We start from the raw sequence: 11,000 nt of genomic DNA, 5'->3' as shown, positions 1-11,000 counted from the left end.
TCTGCTGTTTTATCAGGGACAGCTCATCCCTACTCCATTCAGGGCCCACTGGGCAGGTTTGAAGACACAGTGCTGGAATCATCTGAAGACTCACTCACTCAGATAGTAGATATTGATGCTAACTGTTGGCTGAGACTTCACCTGGATCTGGGGCTACGTCTGGAACACCTACACCTGGCCAGTCCATGCGGCTGTTTGGCTTTTGCACAGCACGGTAGTTCTTTTTGAAGATCAAGAATCCCAGAGGATGAAGCAGAAGCTGTATTGCCTTTTAATATTTAATATCCATGGAAGTCACACAGTGTCAGATTTGCCATAGTTGAGCCTCACCAAATTCAAGAGAAGAAACCATAGGATCCATCTCTCCATTGTGGAAAGATCGTTTAAGATAGAATATATTCGGGGCCCCTGGGTGGCTCAGTCGGTTAAACGACTGCCTTCGGCTCGGGTCATGCTCCCAGGGTCCTGGGATCGAGTCCCGCATCGGGCTCCCTGCTCGGTGGAGAGCCTGCTTCTCCCTCTCCCTCTGTCTGCCGCTCTGCCTACTTACGCTCTCTCTCTATCTCTGTTAAATAAATAAATTAAAAAAAAAAAATCTTAAAAAAAAATTAAAAAAAAAAGATAGAATATACTGATGTGAACATCTTTGGAAATTACTGTCTGTCAAAACAGCACTGCTTAGTGTGAGGAAATAAATCTATATTTGATTAAGCCATCATAGCCAAGTTCCTATAACACACATATATTCTGTTATAGATACATATTGCATATGTTTTTGTTTGTTTCCATGCTTAATATGTGTCCTCTACTAGACTGTGAACTCCACTAGGGCAGAGATTATTTCCTATTGTGCTCCCTGTCTTGTTTACAGTAGCTGTTAATTTTAACAAGAATTTGTTGAAATGTACCCTGAAGCAATAGAGAGAAGGCTGAGAGCTTTGGGAGTTAAATGTCTTTCACTGTGGTCAAGTACAGAGTTCCATGTTGCAATACACTGACTCACAGCCATCAGGAGGGAGACTTCTAGGCCTGATCTACTCCCGAACCTTGAAGGTGGGTCTTGCTCTTAGAATGCTCAGGAATTACAAGTAGTTTTTTTGTGTGTGTGTAAGCACGGACTCTGGAAACAAAACACCAAAAACTGAACACAGTTTCTTGGCAATAACTTTCTAAGGACATTTTATTGGCAGGTTCACTCTGCTCTACAATTTCCTAATGAAAGCAATTTTCGAGTAACCCTGATCTTGTACAGTAGCAAATTGGAAGAGGTAAGAATGATTTAAATTCAGGTAGTATGGCATGTCAGTGTTTGAATTTTATATAAAAGACCATGAAAAGCAATGTCAATGTGGAAAACTCTCAAATACTATGCCCACAAAGCATTAAAAAAATAGCAGTAATGTCATTAGTAGTTTTACCTTTGCTAGTAATAAGACAAACTGTTACTATGATTATCAGATGTATTGTTTAAAGTGGTTTTGTTATGATTTCATTCATTGGACTGCATAATATTTACTCTCACATTTCTTCTAAAGTATAAATTCAATGATGGGGGAAAAAAAGTGTCTCATAGAAAAAAATGAAACTTTTTTCTTCCCTTATGACATGTGCGATTACCTCACCCTCTAAAGAATTTATGTTGTAAATACTGGGTTTATAGCAACACCTCAGATAATTAGAGTTTTAGGGGTATTGAGCAGAGAAAGAATTGCTGACTGTCTGCACAATACCCTCTTTTATTCAGTATTAGTCTCAGAAGAATGTGACGATATAGGTTAACTATGTTATGCCGTCCTTAAGGAGAAAAAAGTTTATATTTTTTTAGAGGGCAATATTCTTTTAACAAGCTAACCCAACTTGTAAGAAAGAAATAAAGCCTTATAAAAATTGGAATAAATGTCTTCCAACCATTATGTTATTTGAAACACTGTTTTACATGGTACATTCATTTTTGTCTTACCATCGCATAACTCTGCAAATAGCTATTGAATTCAAGCTGTCTCAAGGGTAAAAGCATAAAGCTGAATGTTTCTGTTGGATTTAGCTGAGCTCAAAGAACGTCTGGATTTGTTGGTCATGGCATTCCCTCTTAAACCCTCAAGTGTCTGTTTAAACCCAGTTATACCAGAACAAATCAACAATTCAGGGTTTTCTCTTACATATAAAAACATCTGTTTACATGGCTTATGTTTGGATGAATATAAGCATATTACCATTTACTGAAAAAAAATGACAAGATGGCATATAGCTTTTGTACCTAGTAATCTATATTCTATTCTTATGTTTCAATACTCTAATAAATTATAGAATAGAGTCTAATTCTCTTTGCCTTGTACTATTTCTGGTAGTAAATAGTCAATCAGAAAACAGATTTTAAAACAAATCTTTACAAAAAATATTTTTTTAAAACGCTATTTGTTAGTTATTTAAGCGTGAGAGCAAATATATCATCAGGAATATTAGCATTGTTATATTAACTTGTCTATAGATCTTTGTAAAACTCAAATGGAGAGAGAAAACAGATTATAAGGTAACAACTTACTAGACATATTTCTCTTTACTCGCGTTAAGATAACAACTTATTAGACAAATTTCTCTTTACTCGCGTTGTAAAGAGTACTACAACCACCATAACTATATAAACAGAAGAATGGAATACCAGCAAATACAGTAGGTTACAAACGAGGGAGATGGAGTTTACTTCTTTTGTTTCCTTATCCGATATCTACTGCTCCTTCTCCTCCTTTGTAAATTCCATGGTTTGATCTTTCCAAAGTATGTAAAAGAAGGTAAGCAGGAAAGGACTGAAAAGTACTTACTTCTCTTATATTGCTACAGTGTTACATCACTAGCAGTTTCCGCATTTCAAATGTATCTAAAAAAATTAGCCTGTCAGCATTATTACAATCTTGAGATAGAGATATTTTGTGCAATCTGAATGCAAAAATAAGGCAAGTCTCAAACTAATAATGCACACTGGAGATAAACTCCTCTTCACTTAGGGTTCTGCAAACACCGTATCTGCATAAACTGAAGAATAAAATTCACGAGATGAAGCAGTTTTGCTCCTGTATTTTTTTTTTTTTTTTTTTTTTAATTCTTTAACCCTGAGGATATCTGGCCTGCAATTCCCATGGGCTGGGTGCAAGGCATTTTATTGCTAGTCATTTGCGCTCCTTGCTTATCTCTTGAGCATCTATAGTTTGACCAGTTTTTTAGCCCAAGGTGTTTTCACCCTTTTAGTTGGGTCCCTTTGATAGATTGATCCTTTTCTGGTTATTTCTAATGACTGAACGCCTGAGCCCATTTGTGTGTATACTCCAACTTTTTTTTTTTTTTTTTTTGCAATAAAATCTTTGAGTGCATACTGACTTCTATGCAACCATCACTTCTTCACTTCTATTTGTGTGGCCTCAGTTCTGGTTCTTAAGTGAGTCCCGAAGAACATATATCAAGCTCTCCTCTTGGTCACTTAGAAGACTTCTTTTTTCTACTTGAAGTAAAGGACAAGGACCTGCCTGAACCAGCCCTTTACATCAAGGATGGGGTGGAGGAGTACTCAGGGTGCAAAAAGTTCCCCATTTAAAATACTCTTCTCACATTTAACTAGCCTACTCTCTACTTCATAATCTCTTCCATAGGTTGTTAAAAATAAAAGCCACTTTATTCTGCTCAGCATTGTCTAAACTCTTGAGCTGAGACTGAAAGTAAAATAATTGTATTTAGAATCCTGTTGCATCCTTATACCACCATATTTATACTCTGATGTAAGTTAGCAGTTCTAGATAATCCACTGAAGGAAAGTGACTTGTCCAAAATAATAAAACATGAGATTGTTTTGCTGCCCTGACAACAAATAGAGGGATTTTGCCAAGTCTTAAGTAAACAACTGTTTTTATTGGTACATGGAAGGCAGATTAACATTCATTGGACAGGCAAACTAGTATCTCTTTAGCATATGGTTCTTGAGGATATGTGATAGGTCAACACAGATAATTTAATTATATTTAATTATATATATTTATATATATTTATATATATATTTATTGTAACAACAATAAAGGAGATAGTTAATATTTTTCTCATTTTACAAAGAAGCAAATTGACACATAGAAAGCTACTTTCTATTTCCAGAATAAGTTATTAAGTAACATGGAAAAACTGTTTTATCCAAAGCTTGCTGTTTCAGGGATACCTTGCTGACTCTTGACATACAAGAAAGTTTTTATTTACTATTACTACAGTTTCAGAAATTTAGAATGAGTTCTTTGGTCCAAAAATATGTGCCCCATTAAACATTGTATCTTTTCTCTAAAGCTTGTATTACATATCTACTTTGGTGATCATCTTGCTAACATGCATATGCTTAGAATTTTCAGCAATAAGTAGTAAAGTAATTTTGGAAATCATATAGCAAGTAACATAGGGAAAGTAAAAAGGACAAAGAAGCGGAAAAAAATCAGAGTACAATATGGCTAAACTATGTATTTTGGGTTAATCTAAAATAATTGTGGCAAAAATGTTCCAGTTAGGGCTAGGGAAGCAATCAGTTGCTGATATAATCACAGAGGCATGTGACCACAATGAAAGGGATAGGAGTGAGGAGACTTCCAACATCACAGGCCTTATGATCAACTGTGGATCCTTAGCAATGTTTTGTCAGTTTGAAAAACCTTCAATTTAAGAAATTACTAATTGCTTCTTGTTTATTTTGCTTAATTGACCTCTTTAGTCAAAGCAGCAAAGGCAGAATTGAATGAAATGATGAGATGGAGTTCACATTTCACATACACAAAAAAATTATATGATTTTGTGATTCATTTGGTCCCACTGTTATTGCTATGGTCTGAATGTGTCCCTTCAAATTCACATATCGAAATTCTAATGCCCAGTGTGATGGTGTTAGGAGATGGGACCTTTGGGAGGTGGTTAGGCCATGAGGATCAAGCCCTCATAAATGGGATTAATGACCTATATTATAAAAGAGACCCCACAAAGCTTCCTTGCCCCTTCTACCATGAAGATAAAATGTGAAGTCTGCAACCCAGAAGAGGGCCCTCTTTTGGCAATGCTGGCACACTGATCTCAGACTTCCAGCCTCTGGGGCTGTGAGAAATAAATTTCTGTTATTTATAAGCTACCCAGTCTGTAACCTTTTGTTATAGCAACCTGAATGGACTAAGACAGTTATAAATATGAAAAAAAAAAAAAAAACAAAAAAACCCTGCATTTTCAAATATGAAACTGTGGGCAGAACGTGGATTTCTCATCATTTTTCATAATGTTTTTTTTGGCTTTTGTATGTAAATGACACTCTTGCTCATTTATGGTCAAATGCAGCCTTTGGTTCTCAAGTCTTTTTCTTGCCTACAGCAATGTCACCTAAATATACTTACTTAAAATGTAACTGTAGTTAGTTAAAAAAAGAAATTGTAAGTGGACTATAGTGACTTTTAAGTTGGTGATTGATCCCAATAGGTTATTCTAGATTGACACCTGATCAATTTAGTGTTTTCAATGAAACATCATTTTTAAAATTTCATCCCTGGGGATAAAGCTTTCACTAAAGAAAATAGCCTAAATGTCTGTGTTCCTTTCATCATTTAGATTAGCCAGGGAAGAGGGACATATTACTGTGAAGTGACATGCAAGTGAAGTTCATTGCCAGGGTGAGTAATAACTATTGTCTAAGAGCTATCTGGAGAAAAAACGAGATGGTGCAATTCACAGGGGCTTAAGTTTCTGCTAAAAAAATAATAAAACTTCCTTCCAATGCATTTCTCTTCCTCTCTGTCCTAATTTCATAAACCATGATCAAAATTGCAAGTTTGGCATCTTAAGTCTCTGTGGCCGTAACAATTTTCCCAGCTAGTAACAGATTCATTTCACTAAAATTCTATTACTCTTAGCAATTTCTCTCAAGGATTGTAACAATTCTTCTGAAAACAGATCAGCAGCTTTCAGTATAATCTTACTTCATCTAACTGGAACAAGGTCCACTTCTGGTAAATCCTGCAACTGGATGTGACAGGAATAGAAAACTCTATTTCAGTACCTTGCAGAGTATGATGAAAGGCATTTGGAAGATGGTTTGGATTGTTTTTTTTGTTTGTTTGTTTCATTTTGTTTTCAGTGTTTCTCTTAGAATTAACTTTTATTTTTAGTCATGCTTTAAAATGACTGCTCTTATATTTTAAGCCGAAATAAAGTAATAAAGTTCTCTTTCAAATGTTTACCAAACATATAAAACAATATAAACAAAGACCTTTTAGAAATATTTTTAAATTGTTGCATTAAAAGAGGTTCAGAAATAAACTGCTGAATTCTACATTAGCTATACTTATTTGCAAGTTATAAACACACATGTACATATTCAAAGGCTGATACTGCAGGTACTAACACTGAAAAAAAAAAAAACTTCGAATATAAATCTGAGAAAGAAAAGAGAGAGGAAACTAGAAAAAAAAAACACAAAAAGGGAGAGAGAGGTCAGCAGAGAAAGAAGAGATAGATGAGCTAAAATCTTTTCACTTGTATTTACTTTAGCAGTCTACAATAGTTTGATGAAATTATTTAAAGCTTAATTTAGTCAAGAAAGTTAATTTAAAGAAAGTTCAATTGAAAGTTTAATTCAAATGAAAACAATCTTGTAAAAAACATCTATCCTTCAAGATAGTTAACTTTCAGGGAGGTATTAATTATCACTTTATAAGGAATCTAAGTGATCTTCCCCAGGCTATAGAGCCAAGAAGTGATACAACCAGGTCTGTGGCAAATTAAAAAAGAAAGAGGGTGAGAGAAGGAGACAAAAAAGAAAAGAAGAAAAAAAAATCTAACATCTAAAGTTTCTGTAAATTGAAATTGATATCAATTTTCTAAAATTCCTTAAAATCTTTAAAAATTCTTTAAAAAATCTTTCAGGATGTATTCAAAATAATTCATTACAGTGCTCATAATAATCTTTGTAAGAATTACAGAGCAGCGCATATCCAGGTGTATGGGGAGGCTTTTTAGGCCTTTCTCCTCCTTTCTTCTTTTCCCTTTCCCCTTTGTCTTCCTTTTTCCTGTGTCTTCTTTTTCCTCTTCCCTGTGCTCATAACAGCTACCATTTATTTAGTACTTGGTAGCTTCACTAATGTTCCTATCCAATGCTGAGTGTTTACATATGTTGTCTGGTCCCATCTCCAAAGCTATTCTACATTGTAATTTTTACCACTCACTCACAAACAAGGACATGGAGACTCCATTTGGAGAACAGCTAACCCTAGTGCTGTAGTCTTTATGCCACACATTGCATTACAATATGTCACAACCCCAGTGAATAGTTGCAAAGAAATCAGTACATACATTGTGCCAAAATAAATATTGATTTCTTCTTCTTTTTTTTAATTTTAATTCTAATTAGAGCTTGGGTTACTTAGTAGACAAGGCTAGGACTTTTACAAGGTAAGAAGTATAAAGTATAGGATATTCCCTACACTTCTCAACAATCTAGGGTTTTGGGGGTGCCTGAGTGGCTCAGTCAGTTAAGTGACAGTCTATTGATTTCAGCTCAGGTGCTGATCTCAGGGTCATGGGATCCAGCCCCACCTCAGGCTCCATGCTCAGTGGAGTCTGCTTGAGATTTTCTCTCTCTCCCTCTGTCCCTCACCCTGCTCACAATTCTCTCTAAATAAATAAAATCTTTTGGGGTGCCTGGGTGGCTCAGTCGGCTAAGCATCTGCCTTCAGCTCAGGTCATGATCCCAGGGTCCTGGGGTTGAGTCCAGGGTCCTGGGATCAAGTCCCAGCATCGGGCTCCTTGCTCAGCAAGGAGCCTGCTTCTCCCTCCGCCTGCTGCTCCCCCTGCTTGTGCCCTGCCCCCGCTCTTGCTATCTCTCTCTGCCAAATAAATAAAATCTTTAAAATAAATAAATAAATAAATAAATAAATAAATAAATAAATAAATAAATAAAATCTTAAAAAAACCAATCGGGGTGTTTAGAAGTCAGAGTGAGTGAATACTATTTTGAATTTTGCAGACTGCTTAAGAATTATCATTTAACCATTTCCACTAACTTTAAAGAGGGTGAGTAAGGACCACAGTGGTTTGAAAGACTAACAAAAAATGCCCCTCTTGATTAGAATAGTTGTGCTACGCTAATAAGCCGTATTTTTATACTAATTAGTTCCATACCATATGAAGTTAAAATAAAAGTGAGCAATCTGGGATATTTAGACAATCAGTCAGAATAATTCTTGCCTGCATATTGGGAGTTTTAAAAAATGCACATTAGAACATTAAATATTTTTACACTATGTAGAATTAAAAACCTTTTATACTAATTGCAAAAATGTTAGCTCCCAAAAAGTTCAGTGTAATAAAATTAGCCAATTAGCAACGTGTAGCAAAAATATTTAAAGAGGTTATATAAGGCCAATTAAACAAAATCATAATAAAATAATAACTCAAGAATTAAAGATATCACTAGGAACTTTGGAAATTTTCTGCTTTGTACTATTCATTAAAGGACAGATAGCCTGGTAATGGAGAAATTTATCAGAGGGTACTGCAGAGAGAAAAACAGCTCTGTTAAAGTGGACTCCTATATAATGATAGACTTACAAACAGTTGGAAATCTGAACCAGGAACAGAAAACAATATAGGAATCTTCTTTAAACCATGGACCAGGTATATGGAAGATGGCCCAAAACCAAGAGGTCATAAAATAAGACAGCAGAAAAAAAAAAAAAAAAAAATAAGACAGCAGAGAGAAATAGAAGACTCAAAATGTCCAGATATGAAACTGATACAGTATTTCAGAGAAGACATGAAGTAAGGAACAAGAGGAGAACATTATTCCCTAATTTAGGCAAGAAAAAACTATAACAGCCAACATGCAAAACTCAGGGAATATATAGACAGTTTCAATTAATCAGAAGCGTGAAAATGTTTCAAGAACCAGGCAAATACAGGGACACGTGGGTGGCTCAGTCAGTTAAGTGTCTGCCTTTGGCCTCAGGTTGTGGTCCCAGGGTCCTGGGATGGAGTCCTGCATCAGCCTCCCTGCTCAGAGAGGAGTCTGCTTCTCCCTCTGCCTTCCATTACCCCTGCTTATGCGTGCTCTTTCTCTCTCTCTTTCTGACAAATAAACAAAATCTTAAAAAAAAAAATAAGAAGAACCAAGCAAATGCATAGGATTCAGAAATACGTAAATACCAGATGTTGAAGTAGAGCAGGAGAAAGAAAAAAAAAAAAAAACTAATAAACAATCAAGGTAGGAGACAAATCACGGGGCAGAATTAGAAATATTTTTCAAAGATATATTTATTTATTTGAAAGAGAGAGAGAGAGCAAGTGTGGGGAGGGGCAGAGGGAGAGAGATTCTCAAGTAGACTCAGCACTTGGTGCGGAGTCCAATGTGGGGCTCGATCCCAGGATCCTGAGATCATGACCTGAACCAAAATCAAGAGTCGGCGACTTAACTGATTCAGCCACCCAGACACTCTTAGAATAGAATTTTAAACAATTTCCATCTCAAAGATATGATTCCTCATGGGGCAAAAGACAATCTCTGGGTAAAGATAGGTCAGTGCTTATAAGATCAGAAAAAAACACATAGGGATTAGTAAGTGAGCAACATTGGGAGCAGTGAAAATATGGGTCAGAGCTTGTTAGATGTCAGCAAAAGCGCCTAGACGGAAGGTAAATACAAATACCAATGAGTTATCTTCTATTATAAATAGACTACAAAATGTGTATTGCTCAAATACACTAGAAGTTTCTTTCTCACATAATGATAATGGGTCGCACTCATTCAGGAAGGTAAGCTGACAGAGTTCCTGCCATTTTCAACAGGTGGCTTCCCAAAGTTTCACCTTCATTCCAAAGGGGAGAAAAGCATTCTGAACTCTAGCGGTCAAGAAAAGTCTCCTCCCATAGCTCTGAATGCGGGGAGCAAAACTGACTGCTGGTCCCAGCTGCTGCACTCCGAAATCCAATACTGCTTTTGTGCTGAAGTCAATGACTGCGAATGGCAGAGATACTCAGGCAGGCCTGTGCTGGGAGACACGCACTTCTCCGATGTGCAAGTTTGGCTGCCTTGCCGAAGCACTGTTAGAACTGCACTGTAGGGGCGCCTGGGTGGCTCAGTCGTTAAGCGTCTGCCTTCAGTTCAGGTCACGATCCCGGGGTCCTGGGATCGAGCCCCGCATCAGGCTCCCTGCTCCGCGGGAAGCCTGCTTCTCCCTCTCCCACTCCCCCTGCTTGTGTTCCCTCTCTCGCTCTGTCTCTCTCTGTCCTATAAATAAATAAAATCTTAAAAAAAAAAAAAAAAAGAAAGAACAGCACTGTAGTCTAAGACTTTCCCTACACAAATTTACTTCCTTCCCCCTCTCCTCCATGAGGATCAGACCTGTGTCAAGGTCTGAGCACCCTCCCAACCTCTTCATACTCCCCATTTTCCCTCAGGTGATTTTCTTCAGTAAATGACTTGCATGTCTATACCTGTCTAATATCGCTTCTCAGAGGACCCAACCTAATGCAAGTAGTGCCAGGAAGCGACCAGTAAAATGGGGTCTGGGACCAAGTCACTCACTGTCAGTCAAGGAGGATGCTATTCTGAAGAATGCAGGGCACAGAGAGTTGCACCCACGTGATCCACTTCAAGCACTGATGATTTCACAGAGGTGACCTGGGAAAATACCCCTGGAGAGAGAAATTCTTTTATAGATTTAATAAATCAGGCATTTGAAAAATATTGGAGCAACAATGCTTAGAAGGCATCGGAGCTTATTACTGCAAAGTGGAATTACTGCCTCGCAAAAGGCTAATGTGAAATTCAGGGCTTAAAGATGACGTGTGAAGAGCCACAGGGCTCTATGGTAGCTCTCTGAGCCTCTTACTCTGTAGTGAAAGAGCAGACAGAGCTAAGCGACCAACGGAAGGTGTCATATTTGAAGCTTCAGAGTTCCAGACACGCTTCACTGCCCGGCTGAGTGGGTGGGTACGCCAAGCTAAAA

General features: G+C 37.1%; 1 long non-coding RNA gene across 1 annotated transcript; it reads left to right on the top strand.

The window, feature by feature from the left end:
- Positions 1-680: 680 nt before the first annotated feature.
- Positions 681-10,140, top strand: LOC118022324. The gene is made up of 3 exons (XR_004682472.1): positions 681-1,053; positions 5,608-5,669; positions 9,838-10,140. It is a non-coding gene; the product is annotated as an uncharacterized LOC118022324 (long non-coding RNA).
- Positions 10,141-11,000: the final 860 nt, after the last annotated feature.

The sequence above is a fragment of the Mirounga leonina genome, unplaced genomic scaffold, assembly GCF_011800145.1.
Source record: "Mirounga leonina isolate KUSES-001 unplaced genomic scaffold, KU_Mleo_1.0 Mir_176, whole genome shotgun sequence".
In the NCBI taxonomy this organism is placed as follows: Eukaryota; Metazoa; Chordata; class Mammalia; order Carnivora; family Phocidae; genus Mirounga; species Mirounga leonina.
Note: the sequence above shows the minus strand (reverse complement) of the source record. Positions and strands in the feature narration are given on the sequence as shown.